The sequence below is a fragment of the Manis javanica genome, chromosome 1, assembly GCF_040802235.1.
Source record: "Manis javanica isolate MJ-LG chromosome 1, MJ_LKY, whole genome shotgun sequence".
Classification (NCBI taxonomy): Eukaryota; Metazoa; Chordata; class Mammalia; order Pholidota; family Manidae; genus Manis; species Manis javanica.
Window position 1 is genome coordinate 226,949,424 of NC_133156.1, and position 17,489 is coordinate 226,966,912.

General features: G+C 39.6%; 1 long non-coding RNA gene across 1 annotated transcript in view; it reads right to left on the reverse strand.

The window, feature by feature from the left end:
* The window catches only part of LOC108407345 (uncharacterized), a 33,195-nt gene extending 27,494 nt beyond the window's left edge, over positions 1–5,701 (reverse strand). The window contains exon 1 of the long non-coding RNA XR_001855714.3: positions 5,493–5,701. This is a non-coding gene — a long non-coding RNA (uncharacterized lncRNA). The remainder of the gene's footprint in view (positions 1–5,492) is intronic.
* Positions 5,702–17,489: the final 11,788 nt, after the last annotated feature.

Here is a 17,489-nt window from a genome sequence, read left to right on the forward strand (position 1 = left end):
CCATAACACAGTGCCATAGTTGGGTGGCTTAAGCAACAGAAATTTATTTTCACAGTTCTGGAGACTGGGAAGTTCAAGATCTAGATGCCAGGAAAGTAGTTTCATTCTAAATCCTCTTCGCTTAAAATGTCAGCTGCCAAAATAGTGGAGGGTGGGTGGGAGGGAGGGGAGACATGGGGAGTGTGGGGGTTGGGAGAGAGAGGCTGCTCTCTGGTGTCTCTTCTTATAAGGGCACTAATCCCATTGTGAGGGTCACACCCTCATGACCTCCTCTAATCCCCATTATCCCTAAAAGGCCCCACCTCCAAACAGCACCATTTAGGCAGGTTAGGGCTACAGAATAGGAGTTTGGAGGGAACACAAACATTCAGCCCATGGCACGGCCACATGAGTAAGCACAATTTGAAGGACAGGAAAGATACTTGCTCAGACTTTGGTTTCTGTTGAAACAGAGGTTAAGAAATACATTCCAGGATTTCATGTGTAAGCTGTGATTTCATTTTTTAGTTGGAGAATATACTCCTAGGTTTTCTCTTTAAATCCTGAAGCAGAAACAGGACAGGTTTACCATCCCTCTCAGAAGTATGGAGAGGAACTGTTTTCCCTCTGATCCATTTCAGAGACAACAAAGAGTTCAGGAATGAGAAGTGAGCTTTAGCCTCCACATAGTTCCCATAATGCTTAACTAAAATTTTTCTTAGGCTTTCTTGGCAAAACGCCAAGGATATTTAACATATCTGCCTGCATTCTGGTGTGAATTTAGTCACTTTAGTAATAATGAGAACTTTCTATTAAAATGATTTATTTTAATCCCCAAATTCTAACTTTAATTCTAACTTTTATTAGGCTAAGAAAAAGAAGTCAGACACAAAAAGACTACCACCTACTGTGTTTGTATTACTATAAAACTCTAAAATAGGCAAAGCTAATCTATAATGCTAGAAATCAGGACTACAGTTGCCTCAAGAAGGGCAGGAATTGAATAGGAATTTTCTGGAGTAAAGGAAATATTCTATAGCTTAATAAAGATGAAGATTAATGCATTTGTCAAAACTCAACAAACCATTCATTTAAGCCCTGTGTGTTTCACTGTAAATAATACCTCAGTTACAAAAAATGAATATATGCATTTATACTCTTACATATCAAATTAAGCATAATTATGAAAAACACAGGCATTTATCCTTGGAAAGATCTGTCAGAAATCGAGATTCATGTCTATATATAGTCTTCAGTAGCAAGCAGGAGTATGGATAGAATAGTAGCCATACGCCCCTCAGGAATTCTCCCTGGATTTCTGTAGTCATCCTCAAAATAGCAGTTCTCACTGGGAAGAAAGGGACAGTTGGAAACAACACCTAAAAGCAAGTATTTTTCCCTTCCTTCAAATTGTGCCTACTCATGAGTCAGTGCCATAGGCTGAATGCTTGTGTTCTCTCCAAATTCCTGTGTTGTTACCCTAACCTGCAAAACTGATAGTATTTGGAGGTGGGGCCTTTTGGAAGTAATGAGGGTTAGTGAAGGTCATGAGGGTGTGGCCCTCACCATGGGATTAGTGCCCTGATAAGAAGAGACACCAGAGAGCAGCCTCTCTCTCCCACCCCCACACTCCCATGTCTCCCCCTCCCTCCCATCTACCCTCTGCCATGTTGCCAGTTTAGAAGTTGAAAAGAGAGAGGTAAGAATGAAACTACTTTCCTGGCATCTAGATCTTGGACTTCCCAGCCTCCAGAACTGTGAGAAATTAATTTCTGCCATTTAAGCTACTTACTCTATTTATGGTGTTATTTAGTGAGCATATCAGAATTAGCAGGCTAAGATTTTCTAGTATAGATGTAGGCTATTTACCTTCTTCACTCCAAAGATTCTCTCATGATACTCCCCAACCTTAGGAATCATTTCCAGAATGAGCCACTGCTATTCATGGGAGTGTTGTAACCCTCAGATAATTTGGGTAAAAGCTCTTGATTCTGTGAGAGTGAGCCATTCAGGTATATCAACCGCTGCCTCACTTTATCACTGTCATCTAGCAACTTCCCAGGTAATCCTCCCCATTAACTGACAATTATTGGGCCTGGATATTTCTCTCTACCCCAGTTACTATCATAATTTTGGATGATATCAAAGTTCATGTATATAAACCAGAAACAGTGGCTTTCACTTCTACTCCACTTTGGCAAAGTCATACCTAGAATCTCATCATCACCTGGAACTGTACATTGGCAATTTTGAACTCCACTATCCCATTCTGAGTCTTAACATCTTATCCTTCTGCCTGTCTTATGTCTTCACTCCCACTGGGCCTACTTTTCAACTGAAGAAGGACCTCTAATTCTTTAACCTTGTAATTTTCCCCCAGTCTATGAGGACCCTGTAAGGCTCCCTTGTCAACCTAGTCTGTAGTAACATGATTGGTTGTCTCAATTATTCTTTACCAGAATCCTTGACACTTTTTGTTAATACATTTTCATGGCCACGGCACCCATACAGTAAATCTGCAGCCCAATATCAATGCAATATCACTGCTTATGTATCTGTTTATTCTTGTTCACACATGATTAAATGCTGCTAGGAAACATCCTACAAATAGACCTGACAACCCATTTTTATAATTCAGCCTCAATTGGTCTCTGAGTAATACCTATTAACATTTTTACCTGCCCTTGGTCAGATTCCCCTCCAACCTCCTCAAAAGATATTCCAAATCTTCATGATTCTCCTCAAAAATCCCTCCCCACTGTAGATCACCTAGGTGCCTATACCATGGAGAAATTGAAATCATCAAGCATACTTTCCATCAACTTCCTGTTTTTAGTCAGCAGTTTTAAAGTATATTCTACCCACATCCTGATCCATAGCCATACCCTTGACTCCTTTCCAAAAGGCTCAGAAGGCAAGGTAAACCTTCAGTTACCTCAAAGCCAGTGCCTACACTTAACTCACCCATTTCTGACTCTTTTGACACTTTATCAGTCATCTTCTGGATCCCATGATTCAGTCTAGCTACTATCTATCTGATCATCACCATCTTACCAGAGTATATTTCCTTAGCATAACAGTGGTTCTAAGTGATGAATCTAATGGATGAATCTTATGGGTATTTTTAATTCCAGTTTCACTGGACCATAGGCAAACTTTGACTAAAATAAGCTTTCAGAAATTGTAAGAACTAATAAACAAGGTCAGCAAGGTCACAGGATATGAGGTCAACATAATACAAAAATCAATTATTTTATTTCCTATACACTAGCAATGAAGAATTCAAAAATGAAATTTAGAAACAATTCTATGTACAATATCATTAAAAGAAAATATTTAGGAATAAATTTAACAAAAGAAGTATAATATTGTACACTTAAAATTATAAAACACCATTGAAACAAAATTTAAAAGACCTAAATAAATGGAAAGATAAGCCATATTTAAGAATTGGAAGACTTTGTATTGTTAAGATAGTATACTCCCGAAATTGATCTAAAGATTCAATGCAATTCATTTCAAAATCCCAGCTGGCATCTTTGCAGAAAGATCCTAAAATTCATATGGAAATGTGAGAGAACCAGAATAACCAATACTATCTTGAGGAAGAATAATGGATTTGAAGGATTCACACTTCCCAATTTCAACACTTACTACAAAGCTGCTGTAATCAAGACAGTGTGTGGTACTAGCATAAGGGTATACACACAGATCAATTGAAAATAGAATTGAAAGTCCAGAAATAAACTCCGACTTTATGGTCAAATGGCTTTTGACAAGGATGCCAAAAGATTTAACAAGGCAAGAATAGTCTTTTCAACTAATGGTGCTGATGTAACTGCATATCCAAATGCAAAAAAATGAAGTTGGAATTTTAGGTTTCAGGTAAAGAGCTCCCAATCTTACAAGAAAAAGTTGAACAAACTGAAAATCAATGATTTTCCTTGGACTTTCTAGGAGCTGAGATTTCAGGGCAAATAGCCACCCTGGAATCTGGACAGTAGTAGAATCCAGAGAGTCACGAGATCTGCTTACTTGGAGCAGAACTCACAGAGCCATACACTGATAGGAACACATATGTGGTAATTCTGACAAACTGCTGGGGCTGAGTGTGGACTAGTATGAGAGTGGGAGACTCCAGGAGCCTGTGATGTTAGGGTTCCCATGCTCTCGTGGGCTTTACCTCGGGAACTCCACCAGGTTCCCACAATAAAGAGCCAAGAAAGATCACCTCATGGTTCTGACGGGTGTGGAGAAATGTTCCCCGTTTGAAATAAATCCAGCGTATATTCCTAACAAAACCTTATCTCTAAGGGAAAGATTTTACCGGGATTTTATCCCACCGGAGAGAAGTACCACGCCCTGCCTCCAGCTCCCTCTACATCTCCTGTCTTGCCTAAGAGGGAGGGGGTCCAAGAAACGCATGAAGGTCACTTCCCAGGACCCAAGCACACTAAAACACTGAGATTTAAACCAGAAAATTATTGAACACTTCCCCTCCCCACACCTTACCAACACGCCAACAGGGCTGTAACGTATATGTAAGAGTGGATTACAGCTGAAAAGAACTGCAAAATGCAGACTCTGTCTGAGGAGTTCTTAGGGAACCCCAAGGACAACAGGGGAGGAAAAAAACAAGACACTACAGAAATGTGAAGCCTCTGGCACCTACAGCTGGAGCAAGCATTAACCACGGCCCAACTCACAGTAGACCGACCTGCTTGGCTTCATTTACTTCAATTGTTCATAAACTATAAACCTTATCATAAACTCTTCTACTAGACTTCTGACTGGTTATACAGCAAAGGATGGCTAACCTCTCAAAAACTTTTCACATTATAGAAATGATTGTATTATTGTATCATTTTGTCTCTGCCTAACTTATTACTCCAATTTCACTCAAAGTCCTTTAAGGACAAGGACTATGTTCTACTTTTCTGTACCTTCCTTGGATAGCCTAACTCAGTGCCAGGTGAGTGAGTGAATGAATGAATGAATGAACCACCATAAGATTGTCTTTGGAGTAGCTAAGGAGCTCTTGCAGGAGGTACTGAAGCTCTGGTTGTTATTATTTCTCTGACAGGACTTTCTGGGTCTGGGACAGCCTTCTCCAGGGAAGGAAAATGGTGTAGTGGAGAATGGTCCAGAATCAGGAAGTCTGGTTTCTAGTCTTGAATCTACTACTAGGTATCTGTGTGGCCTTGAAGAGCTCAACGCTTGGTTTTTCACACATCTGTAAAATAAATATTCTTTTCAGTTCTTTCATCCCAGGATTCTTGAAACCACTGGTCCTTATTAAATGAAGAATAAAAACTAGCCAAATAAACTTTAAATTTTTAGCAAATGAATATTTCTTTTCTTATATCCTATTAATAACCAAGACTTATTAAATGTCTGCTATATTCAGGCACTTGGTTTAAGTGTATCACCTACATTAACTTATTTATTCCTATGAATTAAAGTTGTTGTATCCCGCTTTCACATATGACACATAGAAAGGTTATAAAACTTACTCCACTGGTGGCAGAACCAATTTCAGATCCAGGCAGCCTGGCTGCAGTAGCTGTGTTCTTGATCTTAATGCTTCTCCCATGCCCAAGGGTAGCACCAGCCTTCCCCTCTGCCCTCAGAACCACTGGCCTCTTGAAAGATTAAACTCTTGCCTCAATACAAAGTGATAATTCAGAAAGACGTTGTGAGAGAACCCAATTCCCAGGACAGCAAAGAGATATTTTCTAATGACTTCATTCAGGGCAAGGGCTTTTGTTTTATTTGATATTACAGGGTCTGGATTGGGAAATCAATGTTTGGAGAGACTTTTGACCTGACTTTTGCACAGATTGTGGTTCTTTTCCCAAAACCTTACCAAACAAGAGGTGGAAAGGTGAGTTCTGCCGTTGCAACATCACCTGTTTTCCTCCTGCAGAGAGGGCCCCATTTATTTACTATCAGGGAAGGCTTCCTCTGTCAGTCCTTCCGCATGAACTGGCTTTAGGGAGCCACATGACACTGCTTCCTGCCACTCTTTACCTCAGCTCAGAAGGGTATCAGCTGCAAGAAACATACTGAGGTGGTTAAACAGCCTTTTAGACTGGCTTAGGAAGAATAACTAAACAAGGGAAGTTTCCATCACATGAAATCTGTACTTTGAGTCCAACAAAATATACAGAGTACCAGGTAAGATAAAGATAATTCTAGAACTAACAAAGATTGATCAACATTCAGAGTTTCTGGGCTTCTTCCTGCTACTCCAGACACACGTTTCCTCTCATTCTTTTTTCCCCTTCTTACCTTCCCTTTTTCCTCTTAACTCCTCTCTCCACATCCTTTCCGTTCCAAGTACCCACAGGACTGAGCTATTGTTACATTTTCCCATCCTAGGTCGTGGAGGAAAAGAGCCTCATATGAGCATGCATAGACTTTTTGAATATTTACATATTTATAGCATTTAGTCACACTTTGACTTTTTTCATCTGTATAATCAGTCATTCATTCATTCATTTATTCATTCATTCATTCAACAGAGAATTAGCTATTGTCTGTTCGGTCTTAACTGTCCTTACCCAAATCCCCATATATATATGTATATACCTTAGGACAAATGTATATTTGTGTTTCCCCTAGAACATTGTATTTAGCTAGAGAGGCCCATGTTCTCGTATTCCATTGATCATGGATTCAGGGTCTGGCAGACGCCAACCCTACTAAGTACAGCCTTAGGAAAACAAGCTCTTTGGGAAAACTAGCAGGAAAAAAAAAACCCTATCTGGTACTTTTGTTGGCCTCTCTTGGTACCTCCTATCTTTTCACTGAAAAAAGCCTGCATGTTTGAGAAACTTTCCAGTGCCAACCATTGACCAATGACTCATATAGTATCATGGGTATGTTATACATGAAGTATAGTCATACCTCATAAAATGTATGATTATAAAGTAATGTGTAAGGTCTGGTCACAAGGATGTCCAGAACACAATGTCAAAACCAGAACATGGCTTTTGACCAACCTCATTATACCCTTCTGCTTATCAGGGACTCATGAAGCACCTCCTGGGGACCTGGCATAGTGGCAGGTGCATCCCTGGTCCTTTGGCTGCTTACAACCAAGTGGAGGAGCCTAGACAGGCACAAATCAAGACAATGGATGCAGCATGATAAAGTGAAAGTAGCCCTCAATTTAAAATCTTAAGACTGGTTATGGCTCTAAATATCACCACTTGTTAGCCATGACATACTGTGAAACCTAGTTCAGAACTGCTGTAAGGACTTGCTTCAGATGTTGTGTAAATTATGTATAGAAAATATTCTTCCAGTTTTTAGAGAAGAATGCAAAGCAGGGCAGGATTCCTTGTCAGGTTTAAAATAATCCCATGAGGTAAGCCAGTGTTTTGCAAACAAGAAATTACCACCCATTGGTGGATCATGAAATCAGTTGAATGGGTGGTGACCAGCACTTTTTTTTAAATGAAATAGAACAGAATAGAGAATATTAAAGTGCATTGCATGTGGTGAGGGTAAGGTTGTTTCAGGTATCTTTTATTATATTTATTTATGTGGGCTCTATTGTAGTGGATGAAGAACTTCTTAATAGGGGCCACTCCAAAACATTTGAAAAATACTGAGGAGACTGCATACCCTCACCACTCCAATGTTCATGAAATTATTTGGATTCAGCCATGTTACCTCTCTAATGATTCAATAGTTGGATTTTTAACTCGCTCAATTTAGTATTTCTTGTTACACTTGCTTAGCTCCATGGGGTGGTATCTACAGACACCTTGCTCTCAAGGACCTAAACAGGGAAGGAGAATGACCAGCAACAGCTGGAGGATGCTCTGAATATCTAAGTACTACTCCAGGTACCAATTACTCTTCAGGAAAGGAGATCACAGAAGAGGAGGTGGAGCTGAGATATTAGGGAGGATTTCTAGCAGGTCCATTGAGAGCAAAGCCTAGAGAAAAAGTTGAATTTGGCTCATGGAGGAACAAAAGAGAAGGAACCAGAAAAGAGGACAGCGTCTGAACCAAGTCAGGGAGCACAGTCAGTGTGAACAGTCTGCCTGAGCCCCACAGTGTGTGGAGGCACTCTCCCACTCTTGAGCTGTTGCTCATCTGGTTGATGCCAACTATCACCTCCCAATAATCAGAGCCTGGATCATCTCTCCCTTGGGCCATCTTGGTTGGTCCTGACTCTGGCCAGGTATTACACACAGTAGCTACAGTCCAAGAAAATGTAAGAGACAAGCAGTAGAACAACCTGCAATGGAGACTTGCCACCTTTGTGTCCCTGATACACTATGCTTGGACTGAACCTTGGACACCAGGACCTTCTCAAAGAAAGCTGATCTCTGCACTGATGAGCTATCAGTGATACCTCCAATCTGCATGACTTGGTATGGCTCTACTGAGGCACTGTTAAGGCACAGTGGGTTTCTGGGACAATGTTGAAGACTCTGGACCAGGCGTTTAAGTTATGCCCCAGGTAACATGTACTTCCAGAAGTCTAGGCTTGCAACATCACTCAAAGCATGAATGGAGCCCACAGCTTTGGAACCTCCTTTGTCTTCTCCCCCCATCACACACACACATATACACACACAAAGCAAAAATCTCCTTCTCACACTGAGGAAGGCCTGATTCTATGGCTGGAGAGGAGATTAAATTTGAAAACATTTCCTGTTTTGTTTCCATAGCACAAATTCCCTGTCAGGACAACTGGTTCTGGGCCTGTGACTCGGTGTACTTATGCTCTGGCTCAGTCCAGAAATTTCTTGGTGATAAAGGAGCAGTTAACTGCACTACTTATTAAAGGCAATGATGTTCTAATATTCTAATATCATGGGTGAAAGAGCCAAAAATAGGTTCAGCCTGAGAGCAATGACCTCACTCATGGCCCACACAGTATAGTCAGATTGGGGTTGTCGTTGCATCATTTGATTGGCACCCACAGGCAGCCCTCACAGTGCTGCCCGGCCCTCCGGTCTCAGAATCCGTCTCTCCTGAGTACACAGACAGGGGCAGAGGAGGGAGGCTCTGGGCCTCTGGAGGTGGCAGGCTTTAGGGCATTGCATTGCTAAGAGGTTTTCTACTTTGTTCTGGAGCCCCCGGTGGATAAGAGCGCCAACTCCAACCCTGGTAAATTGCTTATCCCCAAAGGATCTAAAGACTCATTCCAGGCTCGTCACTGCACTAGAAATGTTTTGAAATACAGAGATGAATACAGTAGGTACCTGGTCCTCTGATTGTCACAATAAGCATCTTAACTAAGGAATTGTTGAGATCCATGGACGGATGTCAGATGCTTCATAGCCTCTAGAAGTTCGGTGCAAAATCTGCTGGATGTTTGTAGATTTTTATAGTAAGAGGATACTAACACCTACCAGATCACCAAAGGGCTTTGTATCCTCCAGTTTTTATATATTCTGCTAACCTGTAACCATGGATACAAAGTGGTGGAAGACTCTTAAGTAACAAAGCTGGCTTCTATCTGGTTTACTGCCCCAACATTGACTTTGTAAGTGGTCAGTTAGCAGACTCCTGTGATCAGGGTATCACTCCCTCAGTGGGAACACGTACGCTGTGGAAGATCAATTAGAAGTGCTTTGGCCAAATTGAAGGGCTGGCCCTCACTTCCTGAAAATGCAGTGTCATGAGTCACTAATCTCTATAGTGTTTGTACAAGCATTCCAGTTTTTATCCTACTCTAGCAGTATGTTCAAAAACAAGCAAGTTGAATCAGTTGTGTAATGCAGCCAATCCTACTGTTTCTATCATCAGTGTGAAGGGCATAGATTGCCACGTGGTGGATTTGGTCACTGTAATCGCTGCTGTATGGAAAGGACTAGGTTGGCTGTACTATATCCAGCTGGGCTATGATGTCGCTTTCTGAGTTGGCTTATTACAGTTCAGAGCACCATTTGGCTAACTGTCATTTGGTCTCATTGTGTATACACAATCTAATTTTTAAAAATTTGAATTTAAGCAAATCTAAAGTTTGTTTTTGTTGTGGGAGGGGCATTTTTTTTCTTTCCTTTTTTTTTTTCATTATCACTGAGGATCTGGGGGAAAAGTTGCCTGTGAGAACTAGCCTCTACATTACTAAGTAACTTTTTTGCGATTGTGTATACTCTAAATTCAGAAGATTATCTAACCTAATTTCATAGCTTGTAGCTTTCCTGAGTTCAGAGAGGGTTAATTCCATACCTAGAATGGGATTGCTTTTTTCTCTTTGTATGAATATACCTAATTATTTAGAGTAGTAAGTTTCTTACAGACAGTACTAGCAAAATTAGTTCATTCACTTTTAAAAGCAGTGGTATGACAACAAGTGAAAAATTTAGGCTGTGGAAAATGTAACTTGTCTTCTATTCATTCTTTCCTACATTCTAAATCAATAACTATCTCTTTCATAACTGGGTCATTACTGATGGAATAATAAAAGGTAGGGAAAGTTAACAGTTAACTATACCATGTGACTCCAGTTATGTAATATTGATTGGATAGTTGTACAAAAATTGTGTAAAATAAGCTGTGGTTGGCTGCTAAAATAATAGAAAATATTATCAGGCAGCTTTATGACCAGTGAAAATCTAACATGACAATATAAAAATATCCACTTAGTTTATGATGCTACATTTCAAATATACATTTAGATGATAATAGGAAAGATGATTAAAGTTGGCCCAGTGACATTTTTCAGATAGATGAGAAATGAGAAATATATTCTTCCCTTCACAGCTTTAAGTTTTATTGGTATGAATTGATAGTTTCTTTGGCTGAAGATGTCAGCCAAATTTATATTTATATTTCCAGAGCATTTATATTTCCAATTCTAAACTATTTTATTTTTCTAAATCCAGAAGAATTATACTAGAGTGAAAATTATATCTCATTACTGAATCATAAAAAAGAATTAAAGTGTGGACTCTGTGCTTTTGCTCAAGGTAGAACAATGCTTTATAAAGCGTAGAGCCAAAAGGAATTTCACATGACACAAAGGCAGAGCATTCTCCATATTAAATCAGACCAGACAGATAGCAGAAATTGCTAAAAATCATCTATTGCACCAAGACAGTGTGGGTGTTTTTCTTTCTCTATTCATTAAATGTTTTGAGATTTGTGAATGAAGTGTTTGTATATGTGTATGTAAACAGAACTCTAAAAAAGTAAACTGCAAAATGATTCTGCAATAGAAGTTATTTTTGTTGACTCTTTAAAACTGCCTGTCAGACCAAAAGGGAACTACTCTTTTGAAATACCAATGTCTTGTTCCAATCTAAGAGTGAATGCACCCAGGAAGCATTCCTATTAACACTGTACTTTAATTCAAAAGATGACCTACCTTCCCACAGAACAATGGAAACTGCCTTGGAGGCAAAACAGCCTTATTTGTCTCATCTTGTAGATAACTGAGACTTGGGAAGGGGCTGAGGGAGAGATGAAAACCAGTAAGTTTTGAATCTCCATCAATCAAGACATGCGATTAAATGTTTGCCACCAAAAGTGATGAAAATAATTCCTTTCCACACTCAAGATACAGAAGGTGAAAAAAGATTTGTTCAAGAAATTCATTCATTAATTCATGCGTTTATTGATTCAACAAACATGACATCTTTGAGGTATTTGTGGAATATCTAAGTGGAGATGTTTGGTGTGTCTGGCACTAGGATGACAAAAATGAAAAAGCATGGCCTCTGCCCTTGGAATTGTCAGATGGGCAGCCAACTGACAATTACAATACAATCAGATATTACTATGAATGGAAATACACACAAAGCATATGTAGAACATTAAGAGCTGTGATTAAATCTGTTAGGGGCATCAGAGAAGGCTACAGACAAGATTTTAAGTTTGTTTGCCAAACTAATGGGAAGAGGGCATTCCAGGCAGAGAGAGAGGCATCTTTGAGAACTCAGAGCCACGAAAGAGTTTATAATGTTCAGGGAACCACACTTGATCTGTGTGGCTGCAGCTAGGGTATAAGGAGGCTACTGAAAAAATACAGGAAAGATATGTCCAGATCAGCGGCAGTAGAGAAGGGGTGGAAAAGTGGTGGAGATATTTAGAAAGTAGACTTGACTAGGTTTTGTGAATGACAGGCTGGAGAATGACAAGAGGGAGCACCAGGAACACATTTTCCCCAGCATCCTTGCATTGGAAGGACAGGGTTTGATGTCTCCAGTGGAGCTGTCATTGGCAGACAGCATGTCATCTTGACTTTAATCCCAAGAAAGCTGATGCATCACAGCAAGACGGAATCACGCTATTCCCCCGAGATGGTCAGATTTAACTGTTAGGCTGTTTACCCAAATATCACAGGAAAGAATAAGCCCGAGCCCTGAGTGAGGAGCAAAGAGGCAGCAGCAGGAAGCCAGCAGTTTCTTTACTTACTGTTCTGTTTTCTGATTTCTTTAGGAGGGCAAGGATAGATACGTGCCATATATGTCTTTTCCATGTGGCTAGCACAGTGTTGAGTACTCAGTAAGGCCCAGGAAAAAACACTGACAAGATGACTGAAAGTCATAGAAGAGCATAAAGCACACAAATGCAAGATGATCTTGCATTTTGCAACTGGCCTTTCAAAGCTTCACCTTCAAACCAGAAAGCGAGGCTGGGAAAACAAGCGCCAGTGGGTCCAGAGAAATGAGTAAACAGGAACTTGAGTCCTCCCAACCCCTCCTCCTAACTCCAGGGCTTTATCACTCCCCAACCCCTAGAAAGTTCATGTGACAACTACTGCAGGTATCTGGGTGAATTAAATTCTCATCTGAAGTTTAAAATGACGTATGTTAAAATTTTTTCTGGTACCATGGGTATGTGCGTGGGTGGGGAGGGGAGGTGTGAAATGGCAAAATGAGCAAACAGTTTCCTTTAGCTGAGTATTCTCTCATTTTTTTTAAGATACACTATTAATGACTAGTAAAATAAATACACATCTGAACACTCTTGTTAACTAATGTGTGTGTGTGTTTACATCAGAGAAAGGTAATGGCACATTTTGCTTCTGCTCATGAGTGGCCATCATAGACAATATTTGGTTTGGGATGGTAAGCTTCACATGGCTGTATTTACTTATTTTGGATGTTTTGGATCATAACTTGGGTCTTTTCAAGGTGCCTTTTATGGGTCACCTCTTGGCCTCTGGAATGTGATTTGCTGCAAGCTACAAGCTGCATCGGTAATGTTTCCATTTGAAGAAGGCCCTCTGGATGTGTGTATATGCAGTGCTGACAGGCAAAAGGCTAGATGAGAGAGGCATAGAAAGGGAAGGCCTTGGGAGAGGCAAGCTGTGCGCACGCCAAGGGACTTTCCCAGAACCCTTGCAGTCTCTGGTAAAATTTATTTATTTCACCTTGCTGTCGTTTTGGAAGTCAAAGGAACTTGATCAGCTGTAACTGAGCAGAGCGGTCCACCCCTCTATTTATTTATTCAATAAAAACTTGTTGATACTATGTATCAGGTACTCTGTGTGAATGACTAGTAGACATACAAACTTTTTCTACCATTCTAGCCTTCTTGCATCCAAAAAGAGCCTATGAGATATGTCCTTCTGGGTGCCTGATTATAATGGGGCTCATTTGGAGCAATTGGCCTTAACTCATTATCTCCCTAAATGTAAGACTAAATTTTGAGGAAGAGTAAATTCTCTCCATCTTCCAGATCATACCATTCCCCTCTTACTCATTACCACTTTCTTAAAGTTATATTTTATTTGTTTTTAATGAATGATACTTGAACCTTATATAAAATATCATACAGAATAAAAGACATACGTACACATACACATGTACATGTACACACATATATGTGTATGTATATATATATCTGCTATTGGGTCAGTTTCTTTGAAGAACAATGATTAATAAAAAGGACATATGCATATACAAGCATGTACTTGTATGTTGTATCATGTATCATATATGTATATAGTTTACACAAATGATACCACACTATAACTGCTATTTCCATCTGCTCTTCATGTAACAGTCTATCTTATAGACAATTCTATATTGGTGCACATATAAAACTGCATAGTTTTCCATTTATGGCTATTCAATCATTTATGGAATTAGTCTCCTATGGATGGATACTCAATATGTTTCCAGACTTTACTTTTTCAAACAGTGCTGTGTAGAAATCTTTGCACAAGTGTCATTATATGTTAGATATATTACATATATCTACAGATACATATTATATCTAAGAGAAGTGCTTAGAGGGAGAATTTCTGGGCTTCAAGGTATGCACATCTTGTGCTTTGCTTGGCCTTGCCATATTAGCCTCCACTGAAGTTGGACATATTTACAGCCCCCTTACCAGTAATATTTCCAAGACTGTTTGATCTTTGGTAGTCTGACAGATGAAAACATGAACTTCAGTGTAATTTTTATAAGTTTTTTCTTATAAAATTTCTCATTTTATAAGAAAGAACAAACATGTTTGTACATGTTTAAGAATGATGTCCTTTTCCATGAACTATTTAAATGCTTTGCCATGTTTCTGCTGGTGTGGAAAGAATAGCCTTTTGTTAACAGTCACTACTCCGTGCCTAGGAAATAGTTCCAAGCTGTATAAATGTTTTAATGTTAAACTAGAAGTTGATAGCTGTCACTTGGACAAATTATCATTAGAATTTCAAAGTTTCATAAAATGAGAAGTTAGTATTTCTACTTCATATAAAAAGATAAATTCTAATAAAGAAAATATCATTTACCTATTTAATAAAACATAAGTGTCACACAAAAGCCAACTGTCCATTCAGCTGGCATCCAAAAAAACTATGTGCAAAACCCCTCGAAGTTTTGGGTCTTTCATCAGAGCTGTTTATCAACCTTAACCCCTCCCGCGACTCTAGTTTTGCTGTGCCTCTCCTAGTAATGTTTAGATATTATCATCTGTTATTCCTTCCTCTCTAAGAATGTAAACTAGCAGAAAAAAACTTTTTATTCATCTTGGGAAAATGTCTAAGGTAGACATTATGTATGCACATCAGAAGATCACAGACATTGGGAAGAAGAAAGAGAATAGGCTTGAAAGGATAGGTTGACAGAACAATGATAATAACTAATACTTATGGACTGTTCACCATGCACCAGAACTGGGCCTCGTATTTTATCTGTTTTACCTCAATTCATAATCAGCAGATCTTATCAGGTAGGACTCATTATGATCCCCTTTTTACAGATAAGGAAACAGAAGCACAAGAAATTAAATAACTCACCCCCAATTATACAGACAGTAAGTGACAGAGCTGCAGTGTAAGCCCAAGCCTCTGACTTCACAGTGTACCTTAAGCACTCTTTTTAGTCCACTTCCTAAAAGGAAGTTCCTTATGATGCATAAACCAAGGATGCATCAGTACCCAGTTCTGAAAAAATGGTGGGTTCTGGGTCTGCCTGGGATTAGCTTATTCTATGGAGTAAGTTGCTAAATAGACCATCCAACAGGTGGAAGTCCTGCCTTCCTCCCTGTAAGTCCGTGGGTTACCTAGAACCAAGTGTGGCTAATCAGATGAATTCATTGCACACATACAAAAATCTTAGAAAAGGAAGTTGCAACATTTCAGAATATTAGTATGAGACTCTACACACTGATTTCATACATGATATAAACACCCAGTTTTCCTGACTAGGCCCATATCTCTTCTTTCACTCCCCAGGTTAGGGCTAAGGATGCTGAAAGTAATCAATAAATGCTTTGTGGCCGGTTGATTAATTGATCGACTGATGGACAGGAGGAAGTCTTTCTCTTTTTGTTTTTAAGCCCCAGCTTCATTTATAGTCAGGTACTTCAGCCCCTACTCTCAGAAGTTCACAGAATCAATAGACAAAATCATCAAGGATATAAAAGAATTCAACAACACCATCAACCAAGGGGATCTAATTGACATTTATAGAAAACTATACCTGACTCAGTATAACACACAGTTTTTTCAAGTGATCATGAAATAATTATCAATATAGACCATATTCTGGGTCATAAACAAACCTCAATAAATTTAAAATAATTGAAATCACACAATGTATATTCTCTGAACATAATGGAATCAAACTATCATTGGGTTTAGTCAAACTACTCAGCCAGGTAATATAATACTATTTTTCTCTTATATTTATATGATTTTTACCAAATATACTGTTTCTGGGTCTTTCTTTATAGGTTGAATGATGTCAATAGTATCACTTTTAAAATATCCTAAATAAATAGCGAAAAACATTCCTCCAGTACTTTCTTGAAGAAGTCAGGTATCTCATATAAATGCATCTTTTCCAATTTGTAGATTTTTGCACCTGTTCTTTTCTTGCAAGAGACACCTTTATTTCTCTGTTCCCCACCCAAAGCATTCATAGTAACAAAGCATTGATCTGCCCTTCCTGATTAGGCCAAGGTCACTAGCTGCATTGTTCCTTGAGCTAAGAGGATTGCTGGCTTGCAGATACAGGGGAGTCCACAGCTCTCTGGGACCCTGCCTTTAATCCTCTAGAGATTAGTTTACTAGGAGAAGAAGAGCCTCCTGAGAGCAAAGTCAACTAGCTTTACCATTCTGTCTGGGTTATTTTATAATAGAGGGACTCTTCAACAATATCCCTCCATAGCCATCACCACGGCCAAAACCCATCTCAGGAAGCCCTCGGACTCTGAGGAAGCCGTACATAGCTCAGTGAGACAACTCCAAGAGCATTTGGACCAAAGTCTCTAGTCAGCCTTTGGGAGATAGTTAGATTTAGGCAAGGGTGGGGCCCTCACAATGGGATCAGTGCCTTTATAAGATGATATGTCAGAGACACCTCTCTCTCTGTCTCTCTTTCTGTCCTGCCAACCCCTCACCCCCACTTCCCTGCCATATGAGTGGAGAAGGTGGTTTTCTGAAAACCAGAAAGAGCACTCTCAAAAGAACTCAACCGTGGTGGCACCCTGATGCCAGATTTCCAAATTCCAGACTGAGAAAATAAGTTTCTGTTGGTTAAGCACCCAGTGTTTTATTATGGCAGTCCAGCCAGCCTAAGACATACGTGACATCCTCATGCCAGGTATCTCAGAAGATGGCTGCATCTGGAGACAGGGCCTTTAAAGTGGTAGTTAGGAGAAATGAGGTCATTTGTGTGGGCTCTACTCCAGTATGACTGCTGCCTTTATAAGAAGGGGAGATTAAGACACAGACTCACATAGAGAGAAGATCATGTGAGGATACAGGGAAGAAAAGATGGCCACCTACAAGCCCAGAAGAGAAGCCTCTAAAGAAACCAACCTGGCAACCCCTTGATCTTGGACTTCTAGCCCCTGGAGGTGTGAGAAAATAAATTTCTGCTGCTTAATCCCCCTGCATCTGTGGTGCTTTGTTATGGAAGCCCTAGTAAATCTAATTACACAGGCTATGTTGGGAGTCACAGTGGCATATTCTACATGTACCAGCATCACAGCCCATAAAATCACCCCAAACATTTATTAAACTAGAGATAATAGAGTACCAAAATGGTGGAGATGATAACGTAAATGTAAAGGAGGAGAAAGAC